This window comes from Aedes aegypti, chromosome 3 (genome assembly GCF_002204515.2).
Source record: "Aedes aegypti strain LVP_AGWG chromosome 3, AaegL5.0 Primary Assembly, whole genome shotgun sequence".
Lineage (NCBI taxonomy): Eukaryota > Metazoa > Arthropoda > Insecta > Diptera > Culicidae > Aedes > Aedes aegypti.
Window position 1 is genome coordinate 277,949,340 of NC_035109.1, and position 20,435 is coordinate 277,969,774.

At 38.5% G+C, this 20,435-nt stretch overlaps 1 protein-coding gene across 1 annotated transcript in view; it reads left to right on the forward strand.

Annotated features, from left to right (window-relative positions):
* Positions 1 to 15,749: 15,749 nt before the first annotated feature.
* The window catches only part of LOC5577138 (carboxypeptidase N subunit 2), a 557,300-nt gene continuing 552,614 nt past the window's right edge, over positions 15,750 to 20,435 (forward strand). The window contains exon 1 of the mRNA XM_001663176.2: positions 15,750 to 17,220. The gene's annotated coding sequence lies outside the window, so the exon portion shown is untranslated. The remainder of the gene's footprint in view (positions 17,221 to 20,435) is intronic.

A 20,435-nucleotide genomic window follows, 5' to 3' on the forward strand; every position in this document is an offset into this window, starting at 1 on the left:
TATTTCCCTTCTGGTAGAGATAGCGGGTGCAAGGCAAATGCTGTGAGCTGTGCGAGCAAATATTGTTCCCGTACAAATAAATGCGACCGACAGACAACCAGGAGGAGGATGGCTACGGAGAAGAATTCATTTGCGGGCGTGATGCATTCTCCCGTTCTCCACACAGGACGGATAAACATGATGCGATGGCGTGAAGATACGGCAGGCGATAAAAGTGTGTGTACAAAACAGTTTACAGTTTTTAACGCTGCATGACGTTAAGTGGACGTCAATTACGGTAAAGATGTTTGGTTTTAATTATTACCAGTCATAAGTGGTTGTACCATGGGTTGTACACTGGAATCACGGCCCATCTGTTGACTCGGTGCAATCACAGTTACCGGTTAAATGCAGTTGGTGAACAAATATCCTGCGAGTGAGAGACATGGTTTGCTGTTCTAATCAATTGTCGAGGAATTTATAGGGAAGCAGTTTTTTTAAATAGAAAATAAATTACTTGATAAAGTTTACGACCTTTTAATTAAGGTATCGTTTGTCATTCACTTACAAAAATTATGTAACACTAAAAATCAAGAATTCTGATCTCCTCTCCCTCTATCTTGCAAGAAGTACCGCTCCCCTTTAATTACGTAACGCTTGCTCAAAAGCTTCCTATCTTATTTTCTTATTCGTCTTATTTTCAACCCCTCTCCCTTCGAGCGTCGCATAATTTGTGTATGATGCCTAGGATGAAACAATTTGAAGTGTTTTTGTTACCGAGCAAGCAAGTGGACAAGAATTGGATTGATATGATTGTTTTTTTGATCGATATTCGATCACGTACTAAATGCTGGTGCACAACGACTTTGACTTTCACACTGAAAAAACTGGCTGCGGTTGTGCGGGAAAATCGATCCACCTGACAGTTACAGGTTCTACCGAGCCATACTGATCAAAAAATTGTAACAATTGAGGACCTGAAGAAAGACCCAAAAGGGCCGAAACGTTGGAAAAAATAAAATAACAGTTTTTAATTTTGTCAAAACTGAAAAGCCAATCCAACATTAACGAAAAACTACACTCGGACAACCAACGATATAAATCATGCAAGGAATCCCAAGCAGAAAAATTCAAATTCAGTGTAGTGTGCCACAACTTGTCAAATTTATAGAAAAATCATACAGACCCTTAAATACTAACACATCACTATAGCAAAACGTGGGAACCTACACGGAGGCGCCACCCAAGCTGCCCAGGCGGTATTGTCTTTCAATCAGTCATAAATCACATAATTCCCCATTTGGAAACACATTAAGTTACCAACGAGCTGTTTTACACGCCACAATCACTTGTTCCACACCTCCGGATCCCACACACAGAGCGCGACTGACAAGCCAAGCCACCACCAATCACTTCATCATGAAACTCGAATTAGCGTTTCGATGTTGTCTGCGGAAGGGCAAAAGGGTCTCTCACCCAGAATGGCGGAAGAAAAATAGCAAACTATGAAATCCAATAACGTGTCTAAAGTCCCATTTAAGACGGAAGAATTAAAATTTATTTTCAATTTCACCAACTGTTGGGGGGCTCGTTTCTTGGGCTTCAACAGCAGGGTGCGAACATTTCGCTGCCACCCCTTGTTGTCCCGTGCATCTTCACACGGTTTGGCATTTGAGTTGGTTGGGCCGTTGGAAAATATCGATTTCAACGGCACCACCGACTGTTAACCTGGATCGAAGAGATTGCCCTAAAAGTGAAACGCCCACAACACAACCAGCGCGGCTAAGGGTATGCGATACATTGATTCATTACGTAAAATACCGCGCACCCGTAATTTCGTGGAGACCTATGAAATCCAGTAAGACAAATTTTATTCAGATATCGTTTCGTTTGGAAAACTTTATTGAAAAGAATCCAAATCGAACCCAAAACTTGCGGAAGAACCCAAGTTTCTATCTCTTATGGTTCACGAGATATGATTTTTTTTAACAAATAAGTTAGCGTGGTCCGGAAAAATCAGCTTTTTTGATAACTTTTTATACGATAATTTCTTGCAAAAACTTTGTTCCGAGCACTTTCAGGAATTTTGAACTTTTTGCCGAAGAAACTACTTTTCTATCTCTTATTGTTGCAGAGTTATCAAGGATGTTCTTCGAAAAAATATATTGTTTTCAAAAGTTAATATCTCTGAAAGTCGCAAACGGATTCTTAATGATTCTTAATCTTTCATTAGAAAGATAACTTGTTTATGGCGATAAAAGTGTGAGGATAACAATATTTTGAAAATAATATGTTTTTGAACAAAAATCCTCCATAACTTGAAAAATAAACTAGATAGCTCTTTGCTGGCTCAGCAAAAATTAACAAAATTGAAAGTTCTGAAAGTGTAGATAATCAACGCTTCAAGATATATTTACCATAAACCAAAATTTATAGGATAAAGAAAGCAAAAAAAAAGATATTTGCTAGAAGAACGGAATTACTATATGTAAAATCATTCAAAATTGAATATTAATGCATTGATACTAGATCGATCACAGTAAGCGCAATGTGAAAGTTGGGAGTAGAATAATTATTTGCCAAAGCAGTTTTAACAGTGATCCATGGAACAATAATCCATAAACGCAGTCTTGTTATTTCACCCGAAATACAGTTTGTCCAACTAACCCTATGATATGGTCGGTGATAAATTGCTACCGCTTCAACTTACTAGTCAGAAGGTCATGAGTACAATACCGGCCCCATCTTTAATATTATTAACCCTAAACGATAACAACCCGTAAACTTTGACGAATTCCTGCACATTAGGAAAACCTTACTTTTCTCGATATCTTAGGTATCTGCAATTATCTTATCTGGGCATCCAACTTATCCCATTCAATTAATTTCAATCAAATAAATGCCATTAAATCCATGCCACAACGAAGTAGCCGGGACAGCATTCGACTGTTGAAGAAGGCATGAATCTTGTGCAAAAGCCAGATATAAATAAGTCCTAAATGTCTGTACCTTAGACAAACCCCATGTGGGCCTGGTCACTTTAATGCTGCTTCATGAAATAACTTCCGTTCTTCCAACTCCTCAGATTCTGCTTACTGTGATCCATCTGTTTAATTTTAAATTTTTTTGCAGTTATTTAAGTTGTCCTAGCAAACATCTCTTTTTTCGCTTTCTTTACCATATAAATTTCGGTTTATGGTGAATATAAAGCGTTGATTTTCTACGAATATCAAACACTTTCAAGCCTTTAAATTTTGCATATTCCTGCTGAAGCCACCAAAGAGCTATGTCGATTGTGTTTCAAGTTATGGAAGATTTTCGTTTGAAAACATATTGTTTTCATAATTTTGTTAATCTCTTCAAACAAAAAACGTCCTCACAGTTTCTTCACCATAAACAGAGAAAAATATTATCTCTCAAATGGCGATGAAAATTGAGAATTCGTTTGCACTTTTTAGAGAAATCGGCATTTGGAAACAACCGACGACTCTGCATCTATAAGAGATAGAACAGTAGTTTCGCAATCAAAAGTTCCAAAAGTGGTTGGAACAAAATTTTTTCAAGAAATTATGGTTAAACAAGTTATCAAGAAAACACTGATTTTTCAGGACCACTTTTACATGTTTGATTTAAAAAATCATAACTCGCGTACTATAACAGATAGAAATTTTCAGGTCAGGTTTTTTTTTTCAGAAAAGCTGCTCCAATTCGGTTGCTCTAAAATATTGTAAATGTGTCAGCACAAAAGTTTTTATCCTGATCTTGTAGACAACGCGGGCCGCCCCAATTTCACATCACTGAAAAAAATGTCTAAAAAATATGGAGAAACGGTTACTCTCAAATTTAGAACATGGCTCACATTCCAAACACTGGCATTTCATTGATATTTTCGCAACTTTTACAGAACTTGAACCATGAATGGTTTGATCGTCTTGTGATAAAATTGGTTTCTTGAAAAATAGTTATCGAAACTTTTTTAAAGACTCATTTTGAATCATATCATACTCCTGGAGAAAAATAAGGATTGATGAGTCGTATGATTAGCAAACATCGGATTGATGTCCTTTTTCAGGGCTCCGAAATAGGCTCTAGGGTATTCTGGAACCACTTGTAATTGGTCCGTTATATTGAGCTCCGAGTAGAATCCGATAGGCCGGCATTTCGAAGAAACTGTATGGCAAATTGTTCTTCGTCAGCAGCAAGAGGGTTCCCAAGATCAGTTGCTGTTTGTCTGTTTCAACAATTAACTTTTTGGGCTTCTGTTTAGCTGTCATTGGTTCACCAACTTCATTTGAGGAAGACGACAGCCCTAGCCTATCAAACACTACTGGATGGAGGCCATGGACGTGTCGTTTAAAATTTCCGTGGTTCAGCGATGCCCCTTGCGTAGTTGTATTTGTTATCGGCAATACATTTGAACTTGCCATCTTGTTCGCGGATTACTTGCTACAAAATTGATCTCTGGGTTGGCTTGGAGCGCTTCATGCTAGAAACAAACATTTATTTGGGAATCAGTATTATGCAGCTCGTGCGGACTAGTTTATCTCTGCTTAACTGTTTATATGTTAATAAGAGCGGTTGAATTTGATGTGAATGCAAATTGAATGAATCAAGATTGAATCATATGAACGTATCAAATATGGAATCACCGAATGTATCGCTTGCACATGAAATGATATTCTTTTATGATTCTCTCACTACAAAACGTCACTACGAATGAATTCATGACTGAAAAATATGCCTTCCGAACGTGAATGAATGAACCTGACCCTCACCAAATTTGATTTCATGAATGAACTTTTCTACACGGTAAAGCAAAGTGCTTGTATCTCACTGGGTGAGATATAAACAAAATATGAGAAGGTGAATTGTATCAGGAAGTGAACGTCAACGAAAGAATTTCGATTGATTTTTTCCCATGCCTGGTCCTATGTTAGATACAATTACTCACTACGCATTAAATTACTATTCTGTTGTAAAATCTTCAACTGATTCCCCAAGATACGGTTCCAGGGAATCCAGAACTTGTCAGAATGATTCCAAATGAGTTGAAAAAGTTAGACTTCACTTATTGTTTATGATTCAGTGACAAACACTGTAGTTTTATTTGATTAGTGCAAAATGACCTTCGGACAGACCCCACGAAACATCCATATGAATCCGTAAACGACAATCTGGCTGGGATTCTCAAAACAAGTCATGGACTTGAATAATACTGTGGTGTTGTGTAAAGATTTTGTTGAAACCAGATGAAAATTATGGAAATTAAAGCCAAAAGATCACGAACATTTGGTTGTAAAAATAGGTCAGGTACGAAAAGGTTAAATATCCATTCTTCTACCTATGATTCACGTCTTCCACCATTACAAGTTTTGAAAACATTAATTCAACCGCTGAAATTGTCACTTTTTGGAATATGCATCATGTTCGGAATTTGAGAAAAAACAGTATCGTTTCGTTTCGTATCGACATGAAAAATATGCATATCGCACACCCCGACAGTGCGATGCTGCGAATGAAATGGGAAATGGTTTCGCCTGGGAAGTTATCTTCATCATCGGCGTCAATTGTCACACCGCAGCAGCGTTTCGTTGAATGGCGAGCAAAGAACAGACTCCGAGAAGATGCTATCCGAGACAATACACGAATGCAGATCGAGTAAGACCACCCAGCTTGGAAAGTATCAACCCAACAAGTCATGGCGGACGATTCAAGACTTTATAGGAAGTCATTTTTCTCGTGCATCGTCGTCATAACTAGATTGCACTGTGGGAAACAAGCGTTGCGCTCAATTTCATTAACAATATAGGACATCTAAACGATTTTAGATTTAACGGAATGGAAATTAAACACTAGGGCCTTTCAAAATTTTAAACTGTTGGAAAGTCCAATCTACCATCCTTACCATAAAAATTGTGTTGTGTGAAATTTTCAGCTTTTTCGGTGGTGATTTAAAAAGGTGGTCCAAAGACAATGTAGGTTTATATGGAAATTACTTTGGAGCAATATTGAAAAATGTTTCAAGCACGTACTGGTTTACAAAAGTACAAAACTATCATACCAAAGTGAAAACTCATTCTTCAAACCCTAGTGAAGGATGTTGATGATGATGATGATGATGATGATGGTCCCGCCACATACCCCTACAAAGGTTTGAGCTAGACGATATATCTTTAAGATAATTATTATGATCAATTTAATCAGATATTGCAAAACGAAACGGTCTGATTATTTTTTACAGATATAAATAACATAGAAATTTTCATACTATACAGCAACAAAGAAATTTTGTAAACACCATTGATCTTAACCACAGATGTTCATAAGCATAACCAGTGATCATGAAATTCCAACAAAATCCAAAACCTTGTCAGGATTGAAAACTCCGCAAGACGATTTCAAAACTATCGACAACATTCGCATTTTCAAGAAGTTTCCGACATTCAACCAGCGAGCCTACTAATAATCCAAAGAATCCTTCAACAGTGCAATTGTCCAATTTTGTTTACAAATCATAAAATAGTCATTTATACCTGTATACCGCGCGCGAGACTCAAACTTTTGTAGACTTCACAAAAAAATAGGTTTTGAGCTAAAGCTACGTCAACAATATAAAAATGTTTCTGAAGAAACAAATTCCTTTTCAGCTATTTTTGTTTGGGATTTCTGTACATAATTACAGGGCTATAAACTCATATAAAGCAAAATAATGGCAAACAAACCTATGAATATCTCTTCTCCTATTCGTCGGATAGAATTGCTCTCTTCAGAAAATTTCTTTATTCTTGCTTGAAGAATGAGTTTTAACTTTGAGATGATAAGTTTGTACTGTACTAACCTTTTTCAAAATTTCTCCATAGTAAGGCTGATACAAATATTTAATTTCTTTTATGTCTGAGACCACTTGGAAGGTACGAGGGGGGGGATAAAAATAAATAAGGAACAAAAAAATAAAAATGAAAAAAAAGTTATTTTTCGAATTTTTATTTGTAACGATAATTGTTAAACTTTTTTCAAACGTCCTCTGAATCATTATTTTACTTGTTTTTTGTTTTGAAAATTGAAAAAACCATACTGATGTCAAAAAAATGATGAATCTTTTTTTTTCTCCCCTTCAAAATTTTCAGATTTTTGAAAGGGGGGGGGGGTGACATAAAAGAAAATTAATATTTGTATCAGCCTAATTTCCATATAAACCTACATCGTTTTTGGGCCACCTTCAAATCACCATCGATAAAGCTAAATCAAGTGTTCGGATTGCAGACGATTTGTAAACCATGTTTGTGACTTACCGAGAATACTCAGTCTACCAACCACATCGGCGAAGGAGAATCTGGTGCCAACCAGTTTGGACGCATAAAGTTTGCCGAAGCACCAGGACGCAAGCAACAAAGCACCATGGATTCCAACGTATCAACCGATCAAATCTCCGGTCACCATCGTCGTCCTGATCCTGTTTACGGTGGTTTGGAAGAGGTCTCTCAGCTTGCACTTCCAGACAAGTATCAAGTATGCGTGTTATACCAGAGGTTCTTTTCATGATATATTTATTGACAAATTTCAGCTTTCTATCCGCCGCTGATGAAACATCAATGACTCCTTAATGCAACTCAGCCAAGTCTTCAAATGATCAACAACCGGACCGCTTTAGTAAGCCTCATGGAAGCTCCCGGCCCTTCTGCCCCAGTCGAGAAATGATCTATGGTACAGTGCCGAGCATTTATGGGTGCACGTTCAGTTCTTTGGTCACAGCTTATTTTTGTGCGGGATTTACACTCCACCCGATCGAGCACGTGATGAGACCCTGATAGAAAAACTCATCTGCAGTCTGTTATTTCCGTAATTGCAAAGCCTTCGGATGAAATCGTAGTGCCTGGCGATTTTAAAATGCCTGGAATACCTTGGGTATCATCTGACAACGGGTTCCTTCACCCAGATATCAACCATTCTTCGAAAGATCACCAAAAAACCAACCATAATCTCCGAAGCCTCGATGAAGGCATTCTGGAATTTCTCGCCGCCGTCGAATGGATAGAAGTTCTCAAAACTCGTGATGTGGACAATGCTGCTTTGACTCTTGCTCACTTTCTCAGACACGTGGTCGAGAGACATGTTTACAAAAAAACTCTTGTCAGCAAGGGTTTTGCATGGCAAACCAGGGAGCTTTGCACAATGAAAACCGCCAAAATAACCATATTAAAACGCCACACCAATAACCCTATTCCGCCGATGCGTGAGCATCGTTTCGCGGTCTTTGGCAATGTTCTTCATCATAGAAATGCCTATCGATATTTGTGTTCAGATTTTTTAGAAGTCAATGAGCGATAGCTGACGATTTTTCTTTGCAAAGCTACAAATTTGTTCCCATAGTAAATCCCGTACAAACTTTGAACGGCTGAAGTGCATAGGAGAAGCCCAAGCCATCGTGTCCGGTTTGCGTTGTGCGAAAATATATTTATGTTCAGTCAAGGATGGATTACAAACTGGTGAGCTCGTTTCATGCTTATGATTACTCATTTATACTGATGCCACATTACTTTTGTACTTTTCAAACAAACTTTGGTTCGTCACTACAAGTGGTGGCATAAACCCTTATGCTGGTTTAAATAATTCTAATGCTGTAACCTTTAATTTTCCTCATTATCAAAAATATAACCTTTGATAAGTTCGATATTACGAATGTCGACGTGATACAGGTTTAAATTTTCTTAATAATACCCTATATGGTTAATTTTATAAAACTTCCATTACTATTTCATTAATTTAAGTCGGAATGCATTGAATTGAGAAGATTGATTAGGGTTTTTGACTCATTTTTCAAAAATCTTTGCTTATCGTTTCCGCATTTTTCAAACAAGCTGTGGATGGTTCGTCACTTCAAGTGCCGACATAAACCTTTATTCTTACTAAATATAATTTTATTATACATAGCTTTCTTTCTTTTCATTTCTTAAAATAACCTTTGGCTAGTTCGACATTTTGAATGTCGTCGATTTTTTTTAATCTTCTATATTAAAATATTTTTTCACCGCGAGACAAAATGCCAAAAGTCGTAATATTCCTCCTTATCCATGGATGGCATCACCGACCAAAGGTGACTCCCAGATCTTTTTCCTTTCTCACTAATAGACACCCTTTCCGTGGTGATTGTGGAGATGCAGAGCTATTCTCGGACTCTAGATGCAACAGTCATTACACCCTAACATTCCTTCCCCATCACAACTGACTGTAAGGACTTGGCCGGCGCCGTTATTGATCAATTATATAAAATCTGCTAAAATTGCACTTCGAGAGTAAACGGAAACTCCCATCCCTTATTCATTTGGATCGAAGAGCAATTCTTACCAGTTCCGATCAATCACGGAGTAGCAACCATTGACATGTACAACCAGTCTATGCTATGTTATAATTTGTTTTTATCCTAAATATTTTTCCTCGCCTTGAACCTCCCAAGTGGTCTCGGACATAAAAGAAAACTAATAAGTCTGAAAAGAAAATAAAAATCAAAATCTCTAGCTTACTCATTCTACATAATTCATGATTATGAATATATCTCAAACGTTGTTATCTTATAAAAATGTACACCTTTAGTCTTTTCCTAACGTATATACTATTGAGAAGGTCTCTGTATCATTTCTAATGACAATGAGAATGGTTTAGATAGTAAAACAATGTGTAGGATGGATTTGATTAGAAATCAGAATTCATAAAGTATTTTATAAATATGAATATGATTCTACTCCATTACCCCGAGTGCCATTATCCTAAATGCCACTAACCCGAAAGCCATAGCCCCGAATTCCAAATCCCCGAACGACCCATAACCCCGAATGACATTACCCTGAATTCCAATATCAATAGGAAATGACATCAATGTAATCATGTCAAGATAATTGTGAATTCGGGGAAATAGGGGAAATGGCATTCGGGGTAGTGGGGTAGAATCAAAACGCCCCTGAAATGTGCAGGCCCATAGCCACGGTTCACTCGGGGCCCTCTGCTCACTCTAAACCTAGGTCTAAAATATCAAAAATAAGAGATTATCAAGGGGCCCCTGTACATTGCTTATCCAAGTCTCCTCCAAATCTGATACTTGCCAAACTCATTATTTTTTGGATCTTACAAATTGTTGATCTTTTAATGCTATGAGAATTCCGCACTGCGATTTTGGGGCCCCTAGGAGCTCGGGGCCCGGTGCGGACCGCACCCACCGCAGTCCCCAAGCTACGCTACTATGTACCGGAGCGATATGCTGAGATTTGATGCAACGGTCAATGACGAGCGGCACAGTGCCCGCCATGTGCAATGATCGAGAAAGGAATTTGCTGACCGAAAAAACGGCGGAGGGTGCCAGGTGGAAGAAGCATTACTTTCTGCAATTGTTGAACGGTAAAAATGGAAATGAAGCGAGGAACAGGATGAACCCTGCTGAATTCGGCGTACAAAATACCGACGCGCATCCTGTTAAACAGACTGAGATCGCTCGAGGAGTCCTTCGTCGGCGAATACCAAGCTGGTTTTCGTGAGGGCCGCTCTACAACTGACCAAATGTTTACCTTGCAAATGATCTTAAATACATTCCGGAAGTATAACTTGCAGACTGAACATCTATTTGTTGATTTGAAGGCAGCGTACAATTCAGTGAAATGATATGAGCTGTGGCAGCTAATGTCTGTATATTGTTTTCTGGCGAAATTTATTAGGCTGATACCTGCTACCCTACGGGGGCCTTCCTTAGCCGAGTGGTAAGAGTCCGCGGCTACAAAGCAAAGCCATGCTGAAGGTGTCTGGGTTCAATTCCCGGTCGGTCCAGGATCTTTTCGTAAAGGAAATTTCCTTGACTTCCCTGGGCATAGAGTATAATCGTACCTGCCACACGATATACGAATGCGAAAATGGCAACTTTGGCAAAGAAAGCTCTCAGTTAATAACTGTTGAAGTGCTCATAAGAACACTAAGCTAAGAAGCAGGCTCTGTACCAGTGGGGACGTTAATGCCAAGAAGAAGAAGACCTGCTACCCTTGATGGTTCAAAATCAAGTGTTTAGATTGCAGACGAGGTGTTAACCTCGTTTGTGACGTTAGACGGATTGAATCAGGGAGAATTGACTGTTCAGCATAGCACTCGAGGGTGCTATCAGAAAAATCAGAAAAATCACAGGTCGCACATGCTACTTGGCTTTGCGGACGATATCGGCCTTATTAGAATCGATGGCAAATCAGTGAAGGAGATCTTCGTGCCTCTGAAGAGTGAGAGAGAGACAGCGAGGATTGGCCTGACCACTAATTCTACCAAAACAATTCGTGGTTATGGTATAATTACATGGTTGTAGTTAGAAATAGAGTAAGGCCTAGTGGTGTTCATGCTGAGGTAGTATTTGGTAGGGATGTGTTTAAAGTTATTGAAGTGATTGTTTTACCTCGGAACACTTGTGACCTGTGGCTATCTACGGGCAAGAAGCGTGGACGTTGAAAGAATCAGATCGAAATGCATTTGGTGACTAGACTATGTGGAGCAGCGTGTAAATAAGGCAGACTTCAGTGGGTTGATCATTTAGTACGAATGGTGAAAGAAAGATTTGCGAAAAAAATTATGTATCGCAGAGAACCAGGTAGAGGTAGACTACGAATACGCTGGCTGTACGCAGTAGAACCTGATTAGAAATTGGTGACCGTTAACGTACGAGGCAGTTGGAGAAATATCGCACAAGACCGAAGAAGATGGAACTCTATTATACACCCGGCACAGGGTAGGTAAGTCAATTAAGTACTAAAACTGTATAATTCATCTGTTTTGCAAGGCTTCATTTTAGTAAAAACATTAGCGAGGCATGCTTCCGTTTAAGAAATGCAGGGAAAACCTGATTCTTATCCGTACTGTTGACATATGAAACGGGCGTCTGATCGTCGTGTCGTTTCATAGACATCCCTAAATTGCAAATAATTTCGCGCCTATTAAGTAGGCAACTAAGGTACATGCTCGAATCAGGATCTCGTGAAAATGTTTCTTCAAAATTATTCAGCCGAATAAAAGGAAGAAAATTGGAATTAAAAACAATATTTTCAAGAATGTTTTGGACCGGAATTAAAAAGAAATTTCTGGAAATCAGAGGTTTGAAAGTCCGGACAAGATCTTTTCCAGTTCTTTCCAGTTCAGACCGCCGAAGAATAAAGTTATAAAGTGATAAAGTGAATTTAATTCAAGTGATTAAAACCTATTTAAAGTGATTGCTAGTAATGTTAGATAAAAAAACAAGGAAAAGTTAATTAATTTAATTTATTTTTAAAGGGGAAAGGTATTCAATATCGGCAGATAGAGATATGTTTGCCAAATTAAGTGTAATTGTGGTAACATTGTGCTAAAAGATTATGTAGCCGGCGGGACTTGAACCCACAATTTCCATTCTGTACACGGACGCATTACCAATTATACTACAGCTACGCTACGGTAAACTGAAGTATTTGGCTAATGACCTTTGTAGCATCCCCAAGCCCCACAATCTTGCTAGTCCAATATACCACACTTATCCCTCACCATATCTCTATCTGCCGGCATTGAATACAGTCGGTGTGAGAAAACGCAACACTATTGTACCTACATCCCCATATGATCGCACGGGTTGTCGATTCGGCTGAGGAATAGGTACGTGGTTGCTGCCGTACACACTGACCACAATGTTACCACAATTACACTTAATTTGGCAAACATATCTCTATCTGCCGATATTGAATACCTTTCCCCTAACAGTAAAAATAGCTGACTGCAAAAGTCGAAAATAAAAAAGATTTATTTTTAAAGGTATTTACAGAAATAAGTTGAGTGTTAAAACCAGTTCATCTAAAATCATGGGTGGAGTTGTTTGGAAAAAATATTGATTGTAAGCACATATTTTTTGAAAAAAAAAAAACAGAATTACAAATTTGAAAGCTTATTAATAATTTCCGTAGGAAAAATACGTGAGTTTGAACCTAAAAAAAAGCTATTGAGGAAAACTAGCTGAAAAGTGAAAAGCAGTAACGTGAGGTAAATTCAGGAAAATCATTTGGTGTGTTGGGAGTGCTAATAGTGTTTATTCCACAGTCACCGCATGTGACCTTGTGGAGCATTGGGGGTGTGGATTAGCCTCGGAGCTTCGTAGAGGAAGAGAGCTGCCAAACTTAGCGAGAGGTCTGACTGGGGGAGGGAAACCACAGCCAGCGAGACGTCCCGGATTCAAAAGGTCCATGGTCAACAATAGCCCGATTATCTCCTACTCCCACCCCACCATCGGATAAAAAGCATTGGTGTTGTTGGTGCTCTCCACACGCGAGAAATACCATAGAAGTTGGCCGGCGTCGCATCGATCCCTGTTAAAACTAAGTAGCCCGTCATTCGTTTTGGCAACAATGATGACTTTTCAGCTTGCATTTCAAAGTAATAAAACTTAGTCTTGATAGTTTAAATTGACTTGGAAATGTATCACTGTAAGCGCTAACATGCATAAAGTATGCTGATACTTTTTCAGCTGTGTCAGTCTTTAATTCGAAATCGTGAGATGAATTAGCAACAATCATCAACGACGCGTACAAATTTCAATGACGGCCTACTTCGCCTTAAGGTGGCATTGGTCAAGCTCTCATCAACTACCACTAGCCGATAGTGATCCAGTAGCCTGTGGGTCGCAGCACGAAGATCGACGCCGTTGCTGGCCACTAGACCGTCGGCTAGCCAGTAGACCAGATAACTCACCGAGACAAGACTTTTTGAGCATGAGCACCCTTAAACCAATCTTTGGAGAAATGATCTCGACTTGTATTTGTAGGGAATAAGCTGATGAGAAGTAACTCACGTACTCAATATTTTATTACAACTCAAAAGAGTGACGTCACTACTCAGATTAGGTTGATAGATTGAAATTATTGCCACAAACGGATCCGTTCACAGATAGCGTTAGGCAAAATTTGTTTTACTCCATTAAATCCTCGGCTTATAAATGATAATAGTTTTTAAAAAAATTCTCTATTTAAAAAAAATTGACAACAAGGCATTCAAAATTACTTTAAATTGGTTTTTAATAAACGAGCATGAAATGTTAAATAAAACTTTTGAAATACTAAGGAATAAGTAGATTTGAATTACTGAAATTTTGGAAGATATTTTACCTGCTTTGGAACGGAATTTTTCTAGAAGGTTATTGGGAATTATATTAAGGCAGATTCATAGGAAGAGTTGGGGAAAATTTGGCTAGCAGGGCAAAACCGATCTTGAGTTCTAGCAGATGACTAATGTCATCTGCCGCAAAAGCTAGATCTTAGAGGCCCTTCCAGGATCTTCCTTACACATACTGTATTAATACCCTACGAGGATTCAGTTTCACTACATTCAATTTGCGAGCAGCAAAGTCATCATGGCTCTAAATCATATACAGTTAAACCTCCATGAGTCGATGTTCCATGACTCGATATCGACTCATGGAACCATACTAAAAACAAAATTTCATGGTTACTATGATGATCCCTTCAAACGACTTTCTAAGGCTTTCGTTTCCACGACTTCAGATTATCGACCATGGAGGTTTTATTGTAGATGTTCCTAAATTCCACTTTTTAATTAGCTGAAATAATCCTGAATTTATTACACAGCGTAACAAAAATAACATTTGTTCGTGTCTCAAGGGTCAAACTATGTGTCTCTAGTAGATTTGGGGTTACTGTATCTAATGCCGTTTTCATATATGTTCCAGCACGTCACAATTTTTAGCTACAGGTCGCCAAAGTTGTGTGAAACACTGTTTTCATTGATGTTCACATGACATTTAAAGTATGATTTATCAAGTTTTTCTGTAATCTAATCTACCAAGTATGCAATATATGACTTTAGAATTCATTTCAGATATAATTTGATTGGAATTTCACGATTAAATTTGTAATAAATCGATTTTTTCAACATGCAATCTTTATACGAAATTCTTAGTTTCTCTTATATGGCAAAATACAATACTTTTCGAAACCATCAAGAAACAACTTTTGGATTCCGAAAGTGTTATGAATTTTGTTGACAGTAATTTTTGTACAGATAAAGTTTGAATTCTGTGGCAAATTATGCGAATAAATTTCCATACAAGCTGGGAAACTTGCGTACAAGTTGGCTGAAATAGTCAAAATTAACATTTTCAACAGTCAATATCTCAAAAACTAGACGTGCCATGACATTTTTGAAAACGGCAATGTATTCAGCAATCCTTAATTTAGTTAATAGTGGTAATTTGGTGCTTGAGACAAAAACGTGTTCCGCAGTGTTATAGGTAGGTAAAATTGATATGATCTTTAGATTCAAATCATGAAATAAATCGGCAAATAAAATATTGTTCCTTACCATGAACGCGATGAGCTGTGAAACGCGAAGGATTGTTGCGATTTCAAGGGAGATACTATTATGCCACATTGAGCGAAAGGCAGATGCGGCCGACAGACACGCAGCAGAAGCATGTTTTTTATCAGTGGTGAGGGAAAGAACGCAAACGATCAAAACAAACAACTGGATTACATCGCATTCTGTAAGGAGACAGGCGCCTACGCATTCCTGAAGTGCAATTGAAATGCTCTCGTAAAAACAGAGCTGATATGAAATCAAGAGAGAAGTCAACAGAAGAGAGCGTAAAAGTGAACAAACAGAAAATTGAGCAACTTTTGAGAGATTGAGCTACACGCGACTCCATTAAAAGATGTTGCACGGCAGCACGCGACATTCTACGTAAAACCCGAAGCTATTCGTTGCACCGTTGCACCGACCAAAGGGAGAGCTGGAATCGGATCGGAACGAAGGTCGGCACCGAGCGCTCATCAGTAGTATCGTCGCTTCGGGAAGAACAGGATGCGAATCTTTCGTGTTCCCTCGCGGTGTGCGTTGTTTGATTGGATTGCGTGTGAAGCAAGTGGACTTTTTCGTCTGAACATATTTTTCCTGTAGACAAAAGAGTATCAGATTTTTGGGTGCTACTGCCTGGTGAAACAGGTGAAAGCCATCACCAGTAGATCATCAATCAATCAAGCCTGCTACTGGGCAGCAATTTGGTGGGACGCAGCGTTGGACCGTGTCAGTGTGTTTCGTCCTCTGGAGGGTGGACTGGGGACTCACTAAGGATTGCGACGCTCTCTCCATAAGGCAGCCCCATCCACACCAAGCCGACTGGTTTTTATTCAAGGGGGAATATGACCTTGCCTCAGTCAGGATAAAACGAATCATATCGCTTTCGCAGTTTGTGATACATATTGCATGAGATGCTGTGAAGCTGCCTAAAAAAACTGTACGGTCGAGGCTAGGCTATTCGCTGTCATTTGACTCGGGACCAGAAACCCCCGAAAAACGGCGTCCTTCGTAATAGTGAACTACAGAGAGAGCCTTACAAAAACGAACAGCAGATTAGAGTGAAATTGTCAGGGCTCAAACCAATGCACTTCTTTTTTGTCTAGTCCTGTCCGACAACGTCAGTGTGTGAACTTGGTCCCAGTAGGGGGATCGCAGTTGAAAACCGACAGAATTTTTCGTATAAGTGCGGTTAACCTCAAACCCACTTGCCTGCGTTCAACGTGACCGCAATCTACGGAGAGTACCGAGCAGAGCAAGCCCTAGTTTCTACACCGGAGGGCAACCGAAAAACGAAACTGTGAATAAATCGATGCGGTTTTCTCGTCTAGGTCGCTGCAAGTGCCACTCTTGTCGTTCCTGGTCCGAGGCACGTTGGCAAATTGGAATAATAATCGGTTTTACAAGCTCGGCACGGTACGGTCCGATGCATACTTTGTGGCACCGGTTCCAGGAAGAGTGACTTAACACATGCGAGGAACAATCTGGTGCGGAACATCCGTCGAACAGGGAAACGCGCCCGAAATTGCATTATTAATTTCGAAGGTGTTGATCGAGCACGCCGCCGTTTGCTGGAGCGAATCAAAAGGCTGGGGCGTCGATATCCCATTAGAGGTGAACTAATTAAGTGCAATCGAGTGAAGTGAACAATAGCGGAGGGGAGAGCCGTTGTGTGATAGTAAAACAATAAAAACCCATTCGCGTGAAGCTCGTTTTGGCCCGAAGCAGTTGACCATTGTGTTGGTGTGCGTGTGCAATAGTGTGGTTCGGTTAATTCAATTGGGTAATTATTGGGGCCCTAGTGTGGAAGCTTGTTCCTACAAAAGGTTACCATCGAGCAACAACCATTCCAGTGAAACGAGCAGTTAAACGGATCGCAGCGTTTTGTGTGTCCGGGTAATTGATTGAACGCATATCAAAATAAACTTTTCGGTTTAATTAATTGTTGATTCTTGTTTATTGTTTTATGAAATAAAGTACTTTATAATTTTATAAGCACGTGTGTTTTATTTTCCGTTGTTGCCATTTGATTTCTGTATACAACTGTATCACACTATTTTGTTAGCAACTTTGGTTTCTTTTTTGTTCATGACATTATTTATAGTAATGCGTTTTATTTTTAATTTAAAAGGTCGCAGTATATGTGCATAAAGACAATGAAGACACATTTTGTAAAACCTTCTTGAAAATCATTCAAAAAGACCTTTAGTTTAACAGAAGGTTATCCTTTAGTGCTCTGAAAACGTTCCATAAAGCCGAGCAGATGATGTCCAGGATGTAATCGTAATTCAAACTGCTTTACGACAATTCTATAGCAGATGTAAGAATAGCAGTTTTGACAAAGTAACTCATTGTCAATAGCTAGCGTTAGGCGTTAACAACGATTCTGATGAGTTTTCCAGAAAATTCTACAAATTTTCATGTGTATCTCGACTTGATTCGGAACAACATATAAATTAATTACTATTCTGAGGGCAGTGGGACTATTTTATGGCCTCCAAAATAAACCTCTTGAACACTTGGTAATCAATAGCGTCCGGAATATTCAACTGGTTGGATAGTACTCTAGGTACAGCTCTGTTAAAAATTCGAATTACCGCAAATACAGGCCTGGGGTAGCGATTGTGTGCCTCGAAAATAGGAGCTTAAGTGACTATAACCAAGAAGAGACCAAACGAATTTTCAGAAAATCAACAGTTCAACATACCTCCAAGAATTCAACATCATTTTTTTTTCGAGGGTATTCATAGAAGTTACCCCAGATAGTGCCATGAATTTCTTCAGAAATAATTCCAAATATTCTTTGACAAATGTTTGATTTTCATTTAGTGATTCTTCAAAAGATTTTGCTAGGAGTTCGTCCAAGATTTCTGATAAGAACATTTTTAAAAGCTCGAGTAATAATTTCTCCATTGATTTCTTAAGGTTTCCAGACCAGTGGATTACGTCAAAATTGTAGCACAATTATATCAAGATTTGTTACAAATAACAAATATTGTTTCATTTTTGTTAGTAGCACATTGAGTTGATGGAGGCAATTATAACATAGTTAAGGCTAAGTAGCACGTCATTGGCAGCCATGTTGACATAGCAACTCACAATTTCAAAGTGATAAATCTCATTCCTCATAGATCATATTGATCCGGAATAGCATCACTCTATGTGCCGACGTGCAGAAAGTATGCTGATCCTTTTTCAGATGCATCAGTGCGATACCAACTGATTTTCTTTAGTTCGAAATTGTGGCATGATTTAGCAACAATCATTAACGACACGAACAAATTTCAATGACGGCCTACTTCGCCTTTAACACTTCAGTCATCGCGCTGTTGTATTTTGTACAACACTTTTGAAAAAACCTCGCTTTTCGATCACAACAGCAGCGTGATGGCTTTGACAGTCGCGTATCGCGCGACGACTGGAAGGTTAAATAAAAATCAGGTCTAATAACAGAGTATGCTTTAAGTCTAGTTCAATTTCAAACATAATTAAAACACAATTTGTTAAAAAAGTTATAAACATATTTTGTAAGAAAAAACGCCCTATCTGGGTAACAAAATCTGTTACAACTCTGTTGTAATCCACTGGTTGTGTTCCTCCAAAATTATCATACAGGATTCCTTCAAGATCTCAACCAAGAATGTTCCTTCAGAAATTATTATAGAGTCTCCTCCGAAGTTTCCTCAAAAAAGTTCTCAATAAATAATTGCTGTTTGCATTTTGGGATGCAAATCTTGACTAAACGTCCTTCAAATGCGGTAAAACAAATCAATCGAAGGACACCTAGCAACGATTGTAGAAATCACCGCTGCCCTAGCAAGAAAATTCCATCTATGACCCCGCTTTTCTTGTGGAAAATCTTACCGCATTTGATATTCCCGCATTTGATATTTGCATTTCAAACACACAAAGCAATATTTGAGAGATTTTCCAAGGAACTTCCCAAAGTATGTCTGCAAGGGTTTTTTCAGGAAATTATAATAATTGTTTTTTTTTTAATCAATGAAAATGTTCCTAAAAATCCGGGAGGTATTTTCAAAACAAAGACTTGTGTAATATTTGTAGAAACTTTCGTATAAGTTTCTCATTAACTTTCACAATAATCTATTAAAATACCAACTTAATTCAAGAGGATGAACAATTTATTGGCAAATAACCTAAAAAATGCAAAGAAAAATACTTGAATAATCCTTGTACGTGTTTCAAAAAAGAAAACTAACGAATTTCAGCAAAAAATCTGGAACAAGACCCTGGAGATTTTTTGAAGGAACTCCTGTAGGAATCTTTGAAAAACCTGGGCTACTGGGAAAATCGGTGGAAAATTTGAAATGATCGACAAATCTCTGAAGGATATCGTGTAATCGCATTTTGGTAAGTAATTTCCAATTATACTATTAATTTACTGGGAGGGGAAGAAAACAGTGACTTTAGAGATCATTTTTGTAAAAAAGTCTCATCAATTAGTATTTTTAGAAACTTGCTTTAGAATAGAGACCAAGACCTGCTATTAGCAGAGTAGCAGAGTAAACAGCTACATTAAGCAACATTTATTATTCAAAATAGTCCAAGATTTTCGTCTGGGCCTAGCTTTTTAACTGGGTTCCAAGATGTTCAACTGGGTTCATAAAACATAGACGATAGTTTTGAGAAAAAAAAGTACATTTGGTCGAACAGACATTTTGTCGAATGGATATTTGTTCGAAAAGGTTTAGTTGCAACAGAAAGCATACGATATTTGATCGAACCGACATTTCGTGGAATCTAAATAGTATGGAAACAATGTTTTGCATTTAGTTTGACTATCGTCGAGAGTAACATTTCGTCGCTAATACAAGATTGATTGAATAGCATGAGCATGAGCATGATTAACCGCCCGCAGATGCTACTCCGTTATTGCAAGAACAGCTGTACTTACACAGGGAACCAACAGACGCCTCTCGGGATTAGTACCATGTGTAAGTACTGGTGCTCTCATTATTACAATAAACAATAACGGCGTGGGCTGCGTCCGAATGCAGGTCAATTTGGGGATGGGAGGGAAATTTTGACGTGTTACTTGCTTTATGGAAGCCGAGGAGTCCTCTGCACTTCCACAAGTAAACACTGGGAGT